Source organism: Harpegnathos saltator, unplaced genomic scaffold (genome assembly GCF_003227715.2).
Source record: "Harpegnathos saltator strain DR-91 unplaced genomic scaffold, Hsal_v8.6 scaffold285, whole genome shotgun sequence".
In the NCBI taxonomy this organism is placed as follows: Eukaryota; Metazoa; Arthropoda; class Insecta; order Hymenoptera; family Formicidae; genus Harpegnathos; species Harpegnathos saltator.
This window is the reverse complement of record NW_020230078.1, coordinates 1,167,383-1,183,519: the sequence shown is the minus strand read 5'-3', so window position 1 is coordinate 1,183,519 and position 16,137 is coordinate 1,167,383. Positions and strand designations below refer to the sequence as shown.

Sequence of the window (16,137 nt, the reverse complement as noted above, 5' to 3'; positions counted from 1 at the left end):
TGTTCGAACGAGACGATCGAGAGACGGCGCGCCATCGTTTTTCACGACGCGTCTCTCAATATATTTTAGGGCGATAATAAACACCGGAACATATAATAGGCCGTAAAGAATATAATCATTCGCAGACAGTTCGCGCATACGTATTGGCCCGGTAGCGAGAGAGAGAGAGAGAGAGAGGGGGGGGGAAGGGAGGAGGAGAGAGGGAGAGAGAAAAAGCAGCGAAACGCCGCTGAAAAATGGCCAATAGCCGCCTAACAATCGATAACAACTTAGCACGTCGTAGCGGCTTTTATGACGCGACATAAATTTCAGCTGCGTATTACGGAAGAATGACGCTCGCGATAAAGATTATTATCTCGGTGCGATGTACGTATTCTTCGAGTATTCCGAGAGAGAGAGAGAGAGAGAGAGAGAGTGCGACGACTCGATAAACGACTCGCTCTCATTCACAGTGGCGAGAATTCAGACCTGAATACCGCTCTTTCGTTGCAACGTAACGGGGGAAACGTCGTGTTTGGAGAAATAAGTCGATGGCAAAATAATTCAGCCCGCGCGGCCGGTACTCGCCGATGAATACGCGCGCTCGCGATCCGTAGCGACGGAAAGTGTACACGGGGGGATGGGGCAACAAGGGGCAGCGAAGGGGATAAGAATAACAGTGGAAAGGAATACGGCAGACGCCAAACAGTTTGTGATGCAAACATCGCACAGAGAAAAGAATGTTTTATTTGAGGGCCGCTCTCGCGAGTCGATCGATCGATCGTTTCTGGCCGAACAAACATTTGACGGTGGAATATATGTGAACGCGAGCGAGCGCGCGCGCGCTCGCGCTCGTATTTTCGAACTCGCGAAAATATGTCTCCGGTGAACTCAATTTACGACACGCGACTTGAGCCAATTATCGCTGGTGCGACGTGCCGATTTTTCGACTGATTTTTACGCGCTGTTTTACTGTGCCGTTTTTACAGTGCCGCTGCAAAACTCGATACACGTGTAAACAGGTTTTTATTTGATTTGAGCTTAACAGTTTTGAATTTTGACGCGGAACGCCCACCCTCCCTTTTACTGTCCGACGTAGCGATGTGTCTTGTGTCAAAACATAATTGTCCAATTGGAAATACACATTTCGTCGAGAAGGATTTTCGGGATGGATCACCGACCAGGTGTGTATTACGTTCTATGCAATCGCGCGCGAGTAATTTGGTATTCCTGAAGATAATATTTATCTCGTCCTAATGACATTTTCTACTCTGCGACGGTGTCGGAAAGATTGAAAGGGACTTTTTATCGCGACGTTGCGCAATAATTCATGCCGCTCGAGTCATTAAAATATTTGCTTATTCATGAGATATAAATGCACGAATAGAAGAGGAGCAGAAAGAGGAGAGGAAGGAGGGTGGGATCTCTCTCTCTCTCTCTCTCTCTCTCTCTCTCTCTCTCTCTGTACGTTGCGCAAGCAGCCGCTGAATACTTCTCTTCGATGATAATTTTTTCCTAAATCTGTAATTAATCTTAGTCGTCTTAAATATGCAAGTATCATTCCAGCTACGAGATAGTTATGAAGCTCTATGATAAATGACGCCCGTGAGAAAAATTCGCGCTATCGTCTTCCATCGTTAGCATTCCCTTTGTCACTCCGGATTAAAAGCGCGATGAACTCTTTCCCCCCCTCTCTCTCACTCTCTCTCTCTCTCTCTCTCTCTCTCTCTCTCTCTCTCTCTCTCTCTCTCTCTCTCTCGCACTCTCCTTCTTTATCTACTAGCACCGCGCCTCTGCGCCGGATTAAAAGGAGGAATATGTTAGTTGTGGAAGATTTGCGCAGTTATTTATACAGCACGTTTCCCGGATGAATTAATAAATAATGAATGCGCGAGCGCACACACAATCGCGTACACGTGCACGCAAGCTAGCTTTCTTTTATTTCCACAAGTCTCACCGGAAGATTGATCGCGGGCACTGCTTCTCTAACATCGCCATAACGTCGCCCGGTGATCTCGCCCGACTCAAAAGAGGCACGTTTCGGAATTCCGTTTGAAGTACGTTTTCGCTGCGAATTATTTGACACGTCCGTCACGCGCCGGCCGAGAATCTCATTCGGAAGCCCCGCGCGACTCTCGCCGCCGCGTAATCCGGCGTTAGAGAACTCATTATTCACGAGGGAGCGATACATCTTCCTCCCCGTCAGCTCGTGCGGGGCTCGCTTTTAACTTTCGCACCGCGCCGATCCGCGCGGAAGAAAGAGAGAAGACGCCGATCTCTCGATCCGACCGTATCGCGAGCCGGCCTGCTTCGTCAGAACTCGAAATGAGAACAACAGCACCCACCGGCTCTGCCGCTTCGTCGGTCGCCTCGGCCGATACGGAGTCTCGTCTCGCGGACTTCGCAGCGGGCGGTTTTCCCCCGAGCATTACCGCGCGATCACGGAGGAAAGCTTCTCGCGAAGCGAAGCGAAGCAAAGCGAAGCGCTCCGAGTGAAGATCGCAATCGAGCGCTTCGTGTACGAACGATTAATATTCGCTTTCGGAGCAGTCCAATTAATTAAACCGCTTTACTCGTGGCCGTTGATCACGCGAGGCGATCGCGATCGGCTACGTATGTACGACCAGATCTCCCTCCCTCCCTCCCTCCCTACCCACTCACCATCGCGTCCGCCATTCCTTTCTTCCTTCCTTCCTTCCTTCCTTCCTTCCTTCCTTCCTTCCCTCCTGTGTTGTATTTTGCATGATCAACGAATTCGTGTAGCTGTAAGTGGAAAATGCTAAAGGAGCTAAGCAAAGCAGCCGAGAGAGAGCAGCTTTGGTCCCTTGTGACTCGCCGATTTTTACCTCGCCCGCACACACACACACACACACACACACAGAGAGAACCTCCTCGCGTAATGGATTAGCGGCGTAAAGTCGGCGAGCGAAACTTCTGCACAAACTCCACGTATTCACTTGGCTCATTCGCGCCGACGTGATACTCGCGGTCGATTCGTTTCCGCCTTTTAATACCGCCATTTCGTTCAAATTCTCCAAATTGCAAATTATCGTAGCGAAGCGAATCTAGCTCGTGTGGATCTTCGATATGATCGAATATTGCCGCTGTTGGACATTAAGAATCACATGCCGCCGTAAGCCGTCTGATTATAGCGCGCAACACGAATAAACAGGACTTTTGAGGTTTGCAGGTTTTAAGGTTGCCGATGGCTTAAAGTCACACAGTATGAACAACCAACGAACAAGCAAAAGAGTTCGCGAGAGCTTCTCAACTTCATCGGGAAAATGTCTCTCTCGTTCCCTCTCTCTCTCTCTCTCTCTCTCTCTCTCTCTCTCTCTTTCTCTCTCAACTGTTACTTTCATCCTCTTGTCATCGTCATTGGGTCGCGGATTTCAGCGGCGCGTCGTTGCGTCGCGGCTGCATTCGCGCGCGCGCGTGTCTCCAGCTCGTTCACTGCTTCCCCATTGTCGCGCCTGCAACAACGGGTGAGCGCGCGCGAGTCAGGCAACCCTGAAGAGGCTTAGAAAATAGTAGAAGGGCTGGTGGGATTGTTATCGGACCGAGACGTATCTTTCAAACGAGTCTGGCGAACTGGCGTCGCTCCAGTTCGTCCGGTATTAGCCTTCAGTCGCGCGCGCGTGAGAGAGAAAGAGAGAGAGAGAGAGAGAGAGAGAGAGAGAGAGAGGCAGAGAGCGAGAGAAAGAAGCATCGAGGGCTTACGAGTGTTAACGAAGCTCAACATTAGACATTAATTAATAATGATTTCGATGATGAATATGCGCGCGCGGAAGGGCGGCCCTGACTCGCCGGCTTCGCGTAGTCGTCGTGCTTCCGGCTAATTAAAGCCTCGTCTATCGCGACTCCGAGGAAAATATCGCCGGCAATTTCTGTCGTCGGTTTTTGGCACGATTCCCGATTTCGGTTCTTTCCCCCGATTCAACTGGTTCGGGCCAGCGACGAGAAAGACATGGCGGATGATCGTGTAAACCGGATACCATCGAAGTCCAATGTCGCAAATTTCCAGAGCCGACTGTTAAATCATGCCTGAGAGGAATGTGCAATCTCCGGCCGAGAGCTCCCTCTCTCTTTCTCTCTCTCTCTCTCTCTCTCTCTCTCTCTCTCTCTCTCTCTCTCGTTCTTCCTTCGCGCGGAGTAGAAGAGACGTAATTTCGCCATCGATAAACCGTCTTTCGTTCCCTTTCTCTTCTTCTCATATCTTATCCCCCGAAGAGCACGCCAAGTTCATTAAATTACACACGTAATGCATCGACGTAGCGTGTCGACGTTGTGCGTACGTGTTTCGAGCGACGGCAAACGCAACACGCAAGTGCAAAGCTCGTACGCCAACATTGTACGGCTTCTCGGTCATAAGCAAACGGAACCTGCATATTAAGCTGCAAGTAGAAACTTCGGGGCAACAACTTGTTCGCGCGTTTGACTGCGAAACGGACTAAGGCGGACTACGCGAGTGCCGGGTCAAAAGTTCACGCAGCTTTTGGCGTTTTCGGCTCCCGAAAGTTTTCGCAACCGATGGCGTTGTATACCTTAGCGGGAAGCCAGGTACCCGGACGGGATTGCAGCGGCAGTCAGTTCACGCGGTGTTTGTACTTTGCAACACCGCGCGGCGGACAGGCGTCGTCCCTGACGCCAACTGCGCAGCTTAAACGACGGACGAGTGGCGCGGAAACGCGATATGAAAATGTAGATTTGCGAGAGAACGACCATGAGATATGCTGGCCGAGTTCACCGAACGGAGAGGCGGAATGGGGAGTGGAGGAGAAGACTCCGGCGAAATGATTATTAATCTCATCTCGGACGGATCGAGTGTCGTCGGATAAATAGCTCGTTGCACGATCGCGAGTTCCCAGCGCGTAAATATTTCAGCACGCGAAATATCTCAAGCACCGCTCGCACAGGTGGCGACGCGCGTGCAATCGCGCGTACATACGAGTAGACGAGAGCGTATTTTTCGGAGAGAAATCAGAATCACGATGTGAATTTATATTCTCTTTCCATAAGCTTCAATGTAGCGAGAAGCGCCGCTCTCGATACTTGCGTAACACTTGCGCTCGCGCGCGTTGGAATTTCCGCTCGGGAGATGAGCAGTGTTGCGAAATCTAGTTAAATCTCCCGTTCTCTCTAGCTCCCCCTCCTTTCTCTCTCTCTCTCTCTCTCTCTCTCTCTCTCTCTCTCTCTCCCTCCACCTCTTTGAAGCGTCCAAACTTTTCCACGGCAAATATTCTGACGGCGATTGTGGTGCGACGATGCGTGCGCGAGTTGCCAGCAACGTTACATATCCGCATTCTCCAGCGCCGCGGGAGTTAATAAATAATTGGATTACGCGACGCGTTCGCGGCAGCGGCAGCGGCGGCGGCGGCGGCGGCGGCGGCGGCGGCGGCGGCGATATAATACGGACGCGTAGCCGCCGTGATGTCCGATAGTAATTTTCCTCGCGGATACCCTCGCGCGATCGCCGTACGGCCGCGCGTGAGGCGTTAAAAGGGTGCATGTCGGTTATATAAAGTGCATTGCGCCGGCCGACCTAATGGGTAATTACAACGTGGCGTGAACGTATCGCGGCCGGGCTCAATGTAGGTGCGTTTATAAGCGACTGGCATAACGCTATATGTATTCGGTAAAAGCATCGTGTAAGCTTTCTTCACGCGACGGCACAGGCGATCGACGTTCTCTCCTGTCCACCTCCCTCCTCTCTCTTTCTCTCCTTGTCCGTTTCCTCTCTCCGAATATGTGCGGTCGAGCAGGTCATTGCGCGAAGAAGAGACACGAAAGCGGCCAAGTACGAGCAGATGATCGGTCGGATAATCGCACTGTGACGTCCCGAATGTTTGCCGGAGAATATTCCGATGGCGCAAAAGTGAAACCGTGGAGAACGGCGTTTCTTCGACTCCCGAGGGAGAGAGACTCGGAAGATGGAGAGAGACGCGAGGGAGGGAGAGGGAGAGAAGAGGAATGTTTTCAGGAATTTCAGAGGTACATTGAGTTTTTTTCAAATATTTATCAAGTCGATTAAGAACTCGGTGAGCTAAATTCGAAGGCGGGAAGGAGGGGGGAGCGATAAGACAGGCGGATTTCTTTGACGAGGACGAGTCGTCTTACGTAAGGGCGACTATCTCTTACAGGCGTCGCTTTACCTGGGCGGCCCCTCTCCGGCGCGTTTGGCGCGATCGATCAACGTTTTCACGCCCGAGAGCGGGAACATTAAATCGTGACTGGCGGATACCATTCCTCATCTTTTCCTACATTATTGAGGGCTTACGGGGCGCGCGCGCGCGCGCGCGCGCGAGAGAGAGAGAGAGAGAGAGAGACTCCGAAAATGACGATGAATTGTTGCTAGGTGCAGAGAAAGGAAATTTATGACGCGCTGAGAAAACGCGCGGGCCGGTCTTTCGCGTTTGTCGCTGACAAGCTTTATAGCCGCGAGTAGGCGTCCTGCGCCAACTATTTGGTACGTTCGTCTTGTTTGCGATTGCAAAGACACAGCGTGCATGCGCGTGTAACGAACGAACGGCAGACCGGCAGAACGAGAGATTGATTACGACACGCGTATGCATACATCAAAGTGCACTTGCAGGCGGAAAATATCGAAGGACCGTATTTTTGTGCACGAAATCGCCGGACGAGTCAAGCCGTGAAGAGAGTTTTGAAGCGCGCGTTAAGATCGAACGAGTCCCCCGGTGTAAAATTTTTATGTACACGCCTGACAAAAGCGGCATGGTGGATTATTCAAGCCCGCAGAGTGCAGTTCTTGTCGCGCGCGCGCGCGCTTTTAATTATTGATGCGACTCCGCTCGCGAATTATAAACAATACAGGCGAGGCAGAGAGACCGCGTCTTCAGCATGTACGCCGGCAATTTTCGTCGGGCCGTGCGCGTCAATTGTTGCTAATGCACTGCACTGGTTCGAACTGCTGCGCTGCGCCGACCGCGGGACACATTGTTCGGTTAAAACTGCAGAAAGCCGCATGTACGCGGTGGAAGGGCCGGGAACGGAACGAGAGCGACTCCGCGATAATGGCGAAAGGGCAGAAGCGAAAGAAAATAATGATCCCTTGGCGAGAGGGCCGTCACACACACACACACACACACACACAGCGCGCGCGCGCGCGCACTCACACCTACGAGCGAGAGCGGGCGGGAAATAAAACGGTCGGCGCGGCCGCGCCGCCCATTTTGTAGATATTTAATGAAACGAAAATCACGCTGGACGACTATTCCGGCTGATTGATGTATCGATCATTAGCGCCGGGCTTCTCTCTTCCGGCGCGCGGTCGCGTCCATCGCCCGTCCATCGGCCGTCCATCGCACGTCCGGTGACTTTTTATTCGACCACCCCGTATCATTGCGCTCGCCGGGTATCAATCACTGCCGTTGGCATTATTGGGCCGGTACTACTTTTACTGTTTATTTGCGGAAGGGAACCCGGGAGGCCGGGTGTCGGGGGCTGCCCGGGTTGGGATGGGGCGGCAACGATGGAGAGGCAAAAAAGAGGGCGAGATAAGAAAGGGGGAGAAGCGTTTATAAGGGTGGATGATTGGATCGGAGTGTAGGGAGGAGATGGAGAGAGGAAGAAAAAGAACAGGAGTGTTGACAACTGTCGAAGAAGCGGGCTTCGGCGATCCGCAGGGCGCAGGGGTGCGCGTTCCGGAGAAAGGGTCCGGCGCGCGCGCGCGAGCGTGTAGGGTGGAAATTAAACGTCATCGTTCCGGGCGCGCGGTGGTCGGTTGTATCAATATTAACGGCGCTTTCCATCGTCGTAAACGGTGCTCTCGTCGAATAAAACGAAAAATGATGTTGCCGGCGCGCGCGCGCGCGCGCGCATCCACGCCGTTAACATCAGCGTTCTCATTCTCTCGCCGACGTTCGGTTGTCGACGGGGACGACGCTCCTTTCCGACGATCGCGCCGAGAATTACACGAGCGTAGCTCGTGAATCATCACTCGTGCCGAATCGGAGGCCTGATTCGCAGGTCTACTTCCGCGCGATGCAGCGTGTGGCCGAAAGTTGCCGCGCGACACATACCTCGCCGGGAAAGTTCTGAAGCTTCGGACAGCTTCGGAGACGTAGGAATATCCTACGTGGCACGTGGTAGCGGGAAAATAGGATTACGCGTAGCCTTAAGTTATTCATTATTATATGTGGGACAGGGAAGAGATAGCTGCTCACGATTGAACGGAAAGCGGTAACTGCTGAAACTCGCGCTCTCATTCCTTCCTCCTCCTCCCTGTCCTCTCTCTCTCTCTCTCTCTCTCTCATTCGCTTTATCAAACCTCCACGGAGAGTCGTGGTCATGGCACGATCTTCCAGTATCATATAACGGGCAACTGGGTTGGAACGTATCGTTTCCGTGTACATTTACTCGAGGTTGTTACGTTATTACGAAGCCGCGCGCAGCGACATTGAGTTTACCGTTCGCCGAACTATTCCGGACCGGATTACTGATCTCTTCCTGAAGCACCTCCGATCGCGATTTCGCAAATCTGATAGCTGACTACACACGGTAACATTTACGTTTCTGGCATTCCCGGCCGGCCCCGGGAATACCCCATTTGCACGGATCGTTATCTATAACGCCGTATTCGTACTTAACTCCGCGACGGCACCGTCAAAAATTTCACGTCGATCGATACGCGCCAACTCCTTTTATTTCCAAATTACTTCTAGTCACCGGGCTCCCGGCTAATTTCCCCGTCGAGTGTAACGTACAAACGGTGGGTTGTCGGCCCATCCCAATCTTATTTCGCCGCGGTGACGAAAATACGAGACCGAAAATACGAGTATCCTCCGTAAGTATCCTCCGGTTTGGAGCGCGATTAATCGACGTTTTCATAAAATTGCGTGCGGTTTTCGGGCGATGGATTAATTATTCGGGCGACAATACGGCAGCGTTGCAACTTGGTTTGTGCGTGCGGACATGAACGAATGACTGACTGACTGACTGAGTGCGAGAGCGAGTGAGCGCGGCGTGTGTGGGGCGCCAGCAATTTTTCGAAAACCTGATTACACCGGGCGCGTATACACCCGCGGCGGCGGCGGCGGCGGCGGCGGCGACGGCGGAGGCGGGATTACCGCGCGGCGATGTCGTAAACCGATAGCGCGGTAGGTGGGATTGTTCCCATTCAAATCCGAAACACAATCGATCCACGGTAAAGCCCGGAATGCGCCGCCGCGTCGATTTTCCGTCTGATACATTGTTACGAAATATTTGCGCGACTACGCATTCGTTAGTCCGTTGAAACAATAACCATCCAGTCATTGTGAGGAGAGAAACGGAGCCGCGCGTAGCTCGCGCGACGTTTTCTCTGTTTACCACCCCCCGCCGCCCCTCTCGCCGCCTGCTCGTCGACAGTCGAAAAGCAGCAGTCGACGCAACAGCGCGCGTTCCCGCTTAATATCGTCTACTCTGTAATATGATTGCGTGGCTGCAGCCCCGTAGAGTCCCGAGATACTTGGCGGGAATATCCCGCCGTGACAGACATCTCGAATCGCGAATTTCGCCGCACGCCGCAGCGGCGAGATCCCGGTCGCGCGATACACAGCCAGGAATTCTACAGCGTATTCCGCGTTCCCATTCCTTGAGGCGGCGAGTGTAATGGGAACAGAGAGGCCAGCGAGCAGAGAGTACGAGACGAGGCGAGCGCGCGCGGTCTATGCGCGTCGGTTAATTGGAGTTAATTATAGCGCCCGAGGCTGATCAATTAACTCTCTCACGTTCACCCGTAGTCGCGGAAACGCGGGGCCGCGACTTTTCCGCAGCGCGCGCGCGCTTCAAACGAATCCGTCCGGCTGAGTCCGAAGGGCCGTCCCTCCGCTTCTCGCGCTCGTCCTCCAGGAGATACTCGTGAAATCGTCGGCTCCGTGCGGCGCTATTAGTCGGCGCTAAAATTCGGCGCGATCGACTGGCGCGACGATAAATTACGGGCGCGCGGCGCCGCACAATCACGAAACGCCAATATTATTTACCCATATGTTACGGCAAAATCGACGGGACGGGCATTCATACTGGATAAAACGGGATCGAAAACTGGCAACTCGAATCTACGTTCGACGTGAAAGTTATTATCTGTAACAGATCATAATTTCGTTCCGCCTGCAGCAAGACAGACACACACACACACACACACACACACACAAGGATACATGCGCGCACACGCATGCGCGGTCGCTCGCACGGTAAAACGTTCTTCCTGTTTCTTTTTTTGTTTTTTGTTTAGAATTATTTGCGCACACCGTGCGGACCACCAGATCGCGTTCCTATCAGATTACACGGAATTTCGGAAACAATTCTGATTCGGTAATGGCCCAGACCATTGGCCCGCTCGGCCGACGCCAGTTTCGGGTATTTTGCGAAACCTGATTAATCGGTTTGCGCAGGCCATCGCGCGATATCACCGCGACGAGCGATGGAGTCCCTGCCGATGATAGAGATAATCGCGCAACGAAACGAAATGATTTTCGCTGTTTCCCGCTCCTCCCGCGCCCGGCACCGTGTCTGACGCGACGCGTCGACACGACGGCGACACAACGAGTGAATTTTTCGCATATCCGCGCGACGAATCACATAAGACTGACGTACCAGTGGACACAATTGCGATGGTAACGGTTCGGCGGAGAAAGCTGCCTCGCAACTGTGATGAAATCGGCGAATCTGCCCGGCACACGGCCTCGGATTCAGCCGACATTAAGAGCTGACAGCACCAATCAGACTCGTGTGGATTTCACAGTGGAAGGCACAGTGCAGAGCAGCCTTCTCCGCAGCTGAACGCGCAGCCGATCCATCTGCCGCGTCTCGACGCCACAGACCGGACGGCGGCAATGAAGTCGTAAGGCGAGGCCGCGACTCGCTCGGAAGAAACACCTGCTTTTTCTACTTTCGGCCATTATCGCGATTCGGCCGAGGCGCGCTCTGAAGAAATCAGAGCGCGATGTTTCGAGCCGCCTTGGCCTCGCGTGCGAAACGTGCGCCGCTGAAGGAAAACTTTGCCACGTAATCGGCTGGATTTTCGATCCGCGACCTACACTGCCGTCATGCGATTTGGGAAATATCCCCATTGATTTGCGCCACGGCAACGTGTAATTACCTAATTGACTAAAGCGCCGGCGATTATCGCGCGGGCCCCGATCGGCTGTCGATAAACCGCGCGATTTCATCAGATTCTCCATGCGACGTGACTCTCTGCCTCTCTCTCTCTCTCTCTCTCTCTCTCTCTCTTCTCGTGCCGGGCACAAGCCGGCGGGTAATAACCCGGGATTCGACGCGACTCCGCTACGGCGAGACATCGCGAATACGATACCGGGCATTTGTTACGACGAGGAGAAATTCGCGCGGCGATAGGGAATAGCCGGAGCTTAACCGCGCGACTAGAAATTAATTCACGCAGCTGCGCGCGGCGCTGTCCTTGCTCCGCGGGTAACGCCCGGGTATCAGGTGAAGGCATTATTTAGTGTCAGCCAATTAACATGCCGGCGCGATCATGAGTGTTCACCTCGTCCGTCTCGCGGCCATCGATCGCGGAGTCCCTTTTCGTACCGCGCCGTAACTACGGCGGCAAAATTGCACGCCGGGCGATAATATCGGACTCGTGTTTCAGGCACGCTATCCCCTGAACTCGCCACGGAGAGAAATAGCTCGCGCATCGAGGGAACCCTGAGAAACGGGGCGAAAGAGGGAGAGAGGGAGAGAGACGACGGAGGGCTTGGAATCGCACGCGCGCGCGCGCGAACGTCAGGCCGGATCTCGAGCAAAAATTTCAAGCGCAGAGGCGAGCGGCATTCGATCGCGCGACTTCACTCGCGATCGGTCGCTCCGATTCGCGCGCGTACCCGCGTTTGTTCGCGCGTGCTCGCTTCTTGTTAATGAAACGGCACGAGAGCGGGCGCGAGAGCGCACACACCATTCATCATTCAAATGCTCACTGTTGCACAAACGATCGATACACTCGGCGATTTATAAAAAGAACGTCGGCGCGAGACGGAACGTTCGGAACGGAGCGCGCGCGCGCGCGCGCGCGATGCTGGGGGCTGTCAATAATTAGAGGCGGATCTGCAGCGTTACGCTCGTGACGCGCGTCACCTTGTAGCGTAAGAATGAACGTGAACTATCGAAATATAATGGCGTTCCGGCGCGGCGCGTGACAGTCGACGGCACGATTTTTGCGATTCCCATTTATCCTCCGCCAACGCCATCAACACTTGACGCCCCTCTCTCGCCCTTTCTATCTCTCTCTCTCTCTCTCTCTCTCTCTCTCTCTCTCCTTTTTTTTTAATTTCGCCATTTGTCTTGCTAATGTGTCCTTTCCGATTCGCCGTGTTTGCCGAACGATTTATCAGCCGCGGTAACAGCTACGCGATCGCATAACGCGCCGCTGCGCGCGCGTCCTAGAAGAATTACCGCCTGTCTCATCTGATTAATCCTCTGAGCGCACCGAGAGCGTATATACGCACGCACGTACGCACGCAAGGCGCGCGAGTGCGCTCCGAAAACGCAGCCAAACACGTCGCGCGGCAATCGAAACGCCGTGAAACGGCGTTCACGCGCGGCCGAAACGTTCTTCAATATCGCGAGCTATTGCTCCTAAACGACGTTAAACAACACACACGATGCGCGCGGCCATATAATGGACGCGGTTTCGCCGCTACGCCGCGCTACAGCGTAATGGCGACACGCGAATGAAAGACACACACACACACACACACACACGATGGAGCGGATAGTTGCAAAAGTTAGCGGCAATTTCTGCGTGTAATTATGTGTCAGCGTGGGCGCAAAATTGCAGATTCCTCTCTTACGGCTATGAAGTCATAATGAGACCGCGGCCACGCGCGCTGATTCGATCTTTTTAAACAGCAGCAGAACCTTTTCACATGAGAATAACGCAGTTGCTCACCAGAGCGCGCGCTGGCTCCTCCGCTTCGCTCGATTACGCGAATTCACGTCGTTAGGGCGCGCAGCACAAGCAACGAGAGCGAGCGCCGCGTTCGTGGAAATTGCTCCGTGTTGAAATTCCAACGAAGGCTCCTCCGCAGCCTGGCCGAGAGAGCCTCAGCGCGACATTACAGACGTCTGCGTTCTCGCAAACGCGAATCCGGCGCGTCTCCCGATATTCGCCGCCGGCGATCATCCCCGGGAAGTATTGTGCTCGGCGTGCATGCTTAAGCTGTCGGGCGAGGTCGTGGCGAGGCTTTGCGGACGGTTTTCGGTGAAAAGCTGTCCGAGCCGACGCGCTGAGCCCCGCTTTTACGATTGCTTTTCCCGACTCGCCTCTGGGTTTAGGGATGCGGCTTCAAAAGTGGACCACCGCGCGATAGAACTTCACACATACACACACACACACACATACAACGCGCACATACGATTCTAAGATGGAGGTTCCGGAAGGGTCGCCATACCGCGCCATCAAGAAACACTCTATCGATCCGACGTAAATAAGATCCGGCGAGGTCTTTTGTAGGACTTTCCTCCTCCTTCTCCTCTTCTTCCTCTCCGCGAGAGAAACCGCCTCCGTCTAAGACGTTGAAATTCGAGCGTCTGTGTTGCCGACACGCCGTGAATATTATGCGGCCGGTTCTAATGATATTAAGGCATCAAGAACGGCGTCTCAGAGGCGCACAAGGGGGCAAGGTAGGGGGGAAGCGAGAAGCTTTCTCCCGGCGGATGATGTTGCCGGAGTGGAGGAGGCGGTGCGCGAGAATAAGCGCCAAAAGACCGAGGACTCGGGCTTTAGGACTTCTTTCTCCTTCTCTTTCTCCTTGTACTCAAATATCCCCCGTGGGCGCTCGATCCGCGTTAGGTTCCTTGCTGTGCGACTCTCGTAGCCGCGCGCGCGCGCTCACGGCAGGATAATCATGTTCTTTTGTAAACCTCGGCCCCACTTTCCGCGACTCCGCTCGCCCCGCCCGCGCGGCGGCGCTCCCTTTGAAATCACTTGGCGATTTTTGCTACGACAAGTTCAAGCACCCGCGACGACCCTTGCCCTTCACCAGGCTGCCCTATCGTTTACATAAAGAAATCGGGTCGTTCACCGAGCGGCGTGTCCACGACGCCGTTAGCGCGCGCGCGCGCGCGCACTTTTTGTCCGGTCCTCGCCGAAATTGGATACACGCGGATACGCCAAACGGCTGATTTGCATTTACGGCCGCGCCGCGAGTGTATATACACGCCTCCGGTAATTGTCGAGCGTCCGCCGCGCGGATATTCGTAGCTCAAGTGTAGCTCTTCTTCGCGTGTACGAATAATGACCGTAGAAACGACGCATCGCGTCGTTGGGCGCCACGGGTAACGCGAGTCGTCGAGTATGCGCCGCGGTAGATTCCGCGTCGTCGCAAGTTACGTCTCGTCGCGCTGCAACGACGGCGACACCGGCTGGCGACTCGAATTTACGTCGTGTCACATATATTATAATCCCTACGCGACGAGTACTCGCGAGTGTCCCGTTTCGACTTCGCCCTATTGCGAAAGTAGCGCGCGCGGAGAGCGCTATACGGGCGAGAGAAAAGGGGATTTTGCTCTTGTAATCTTGTCTTTCAGGTCAGCCGCCGATACTGTCACGGCAGTCGTCACGTAATGGAACGTACGTGGAGGCTCGCGCGTTGAGTCGTTGGATACAGACGACGTATGGCAGTCGTGAGGGCGTAGTGACTGGTGGTTACCGGTCCGGAGAATGATGCACGTTCGGGACGTGCGCGACCTGACGTCCTTTCCTTTCGCTGCCCCCTCCCCCCCTCCTCCATTGACGTGTCGTAATCCCGAGGCGCAGCCTCGGGGATGGGGTTTATGGCGCTCGCCACTCGTTGTCGCGCGCGCGCGCGTCTTGGATCGTTTGTTTAGCGCGCACCTCTGTTTGGATATCAAAGCCTGCGCCCTCCTCGCCCTCCTCCGTCATCTTCGCCGCGTTATCTCACGCTTTATAGTGTCTAATGCTTGAAGCGCGCGCGCGCACGCGCGACTGGAGATTAATTCGCGCGCGTGCAATCTCGCGCGCGTTTGTCGGTTCGTTTACTTTTACCGGCGGCTTCCTGCAGAAATTTGCAATTGAATTTACTTGAGCGCGCGAGCGAGCGAGCAGGCGCGCTTGGTTAGGTTAGGTTACTTGGTCGACCGTCTTGGCGGTTTTTGCGAGTTTTGCAAATTTAATAGATAACGCGTTCGCCGTTTAATTTTAAGTAAACTTTGCTCAAGCAAGATTCAATTCATAAGCGTTAGTTAGCGAGATATTTAAAGTTGGACGCTAAGAAGTTGCGTAATGGATGACGTTTAATCAAATTCTCGCCCAAGAGTTCTCTCTTGGACTCGATTTTAAATTGCTCCGAGTATCTGCAATTGAAGTCTATATTCAGCGACAGAGCGGGAAGAAAAACGTGAGAATCAACGACAGTTGCTTAATATCGGCGAGTTACGCTCGGCGGATGTAACAATTGTTTAATGGATATAACGCGTTTCATTAGACCGTCTCTCTTGTCCTTCAACTTTCCGCCGTTGGAAATTGAAATCAGGTCGCTCGCGTGTATAAGAAACGCAGGCAACTTTTCTCAACGTGATATTCAACCGAGTTATTACTTGGTAATTAAGTTTCAAATTCTATTAAAGTAAAATTTTCCCTCCGGATTAATCGGGATGTGAAGTTTCGCGGCTTATTTACGCTTTCGGCAACCCGGCCCGTCCAAGTCTACTTTATCTTTCATAATTAACTGGCCTCTTATTCGATCTATTGCTCGGCTTGTGTGTTGGAGGAAAAGGATCGCTTTTCCCACCGCGAGGAACATTATTTCGAGTCCTGTTAGATGAGCGCGAACGCGAGTAGAAGGCGAGTCCTGCACGAGCCGCCCTAGTGAATTTCCTTCAATGAAATTCAATAGTCGCCGATACACACACACACACACACACACACACACACACACACACACACACACACACACACACGATGATGCGGCTCCCTCAAACTTTCCCCCGCTCTGGAGCCGCAGCATGAATTCGTCCCTCGTGCGTCTTGCACGAACACACGATTTGCATACAGGAAGAGTCGGCAACGAGCGCACGGCGCGGTGCGGCGCGGCGCGGCGCGGCGGGTGGATGATGTCTGAAATCGTAGATAATATCCGGCGGGCGAGAGTCGATTCCCGAGCCGATGCCGATAAAATCCGC

At 53.6% G+C, this 16,137-nt stretch overlaps 1 protein-coding gene across 1 annotated transcript in view; it reads left to right on the top strand.

Annotated features, from left to right (window-relative positions):
• Window positions 1–16,137, top strand: part of LOC105191319 (hemicentin-2) — a 106,691-nt gene that overhangs the window by 16,663 nt on the left and 73,891 nt on the right. The gene's annotated exons all lie outside the window — the stretch shown is intronic.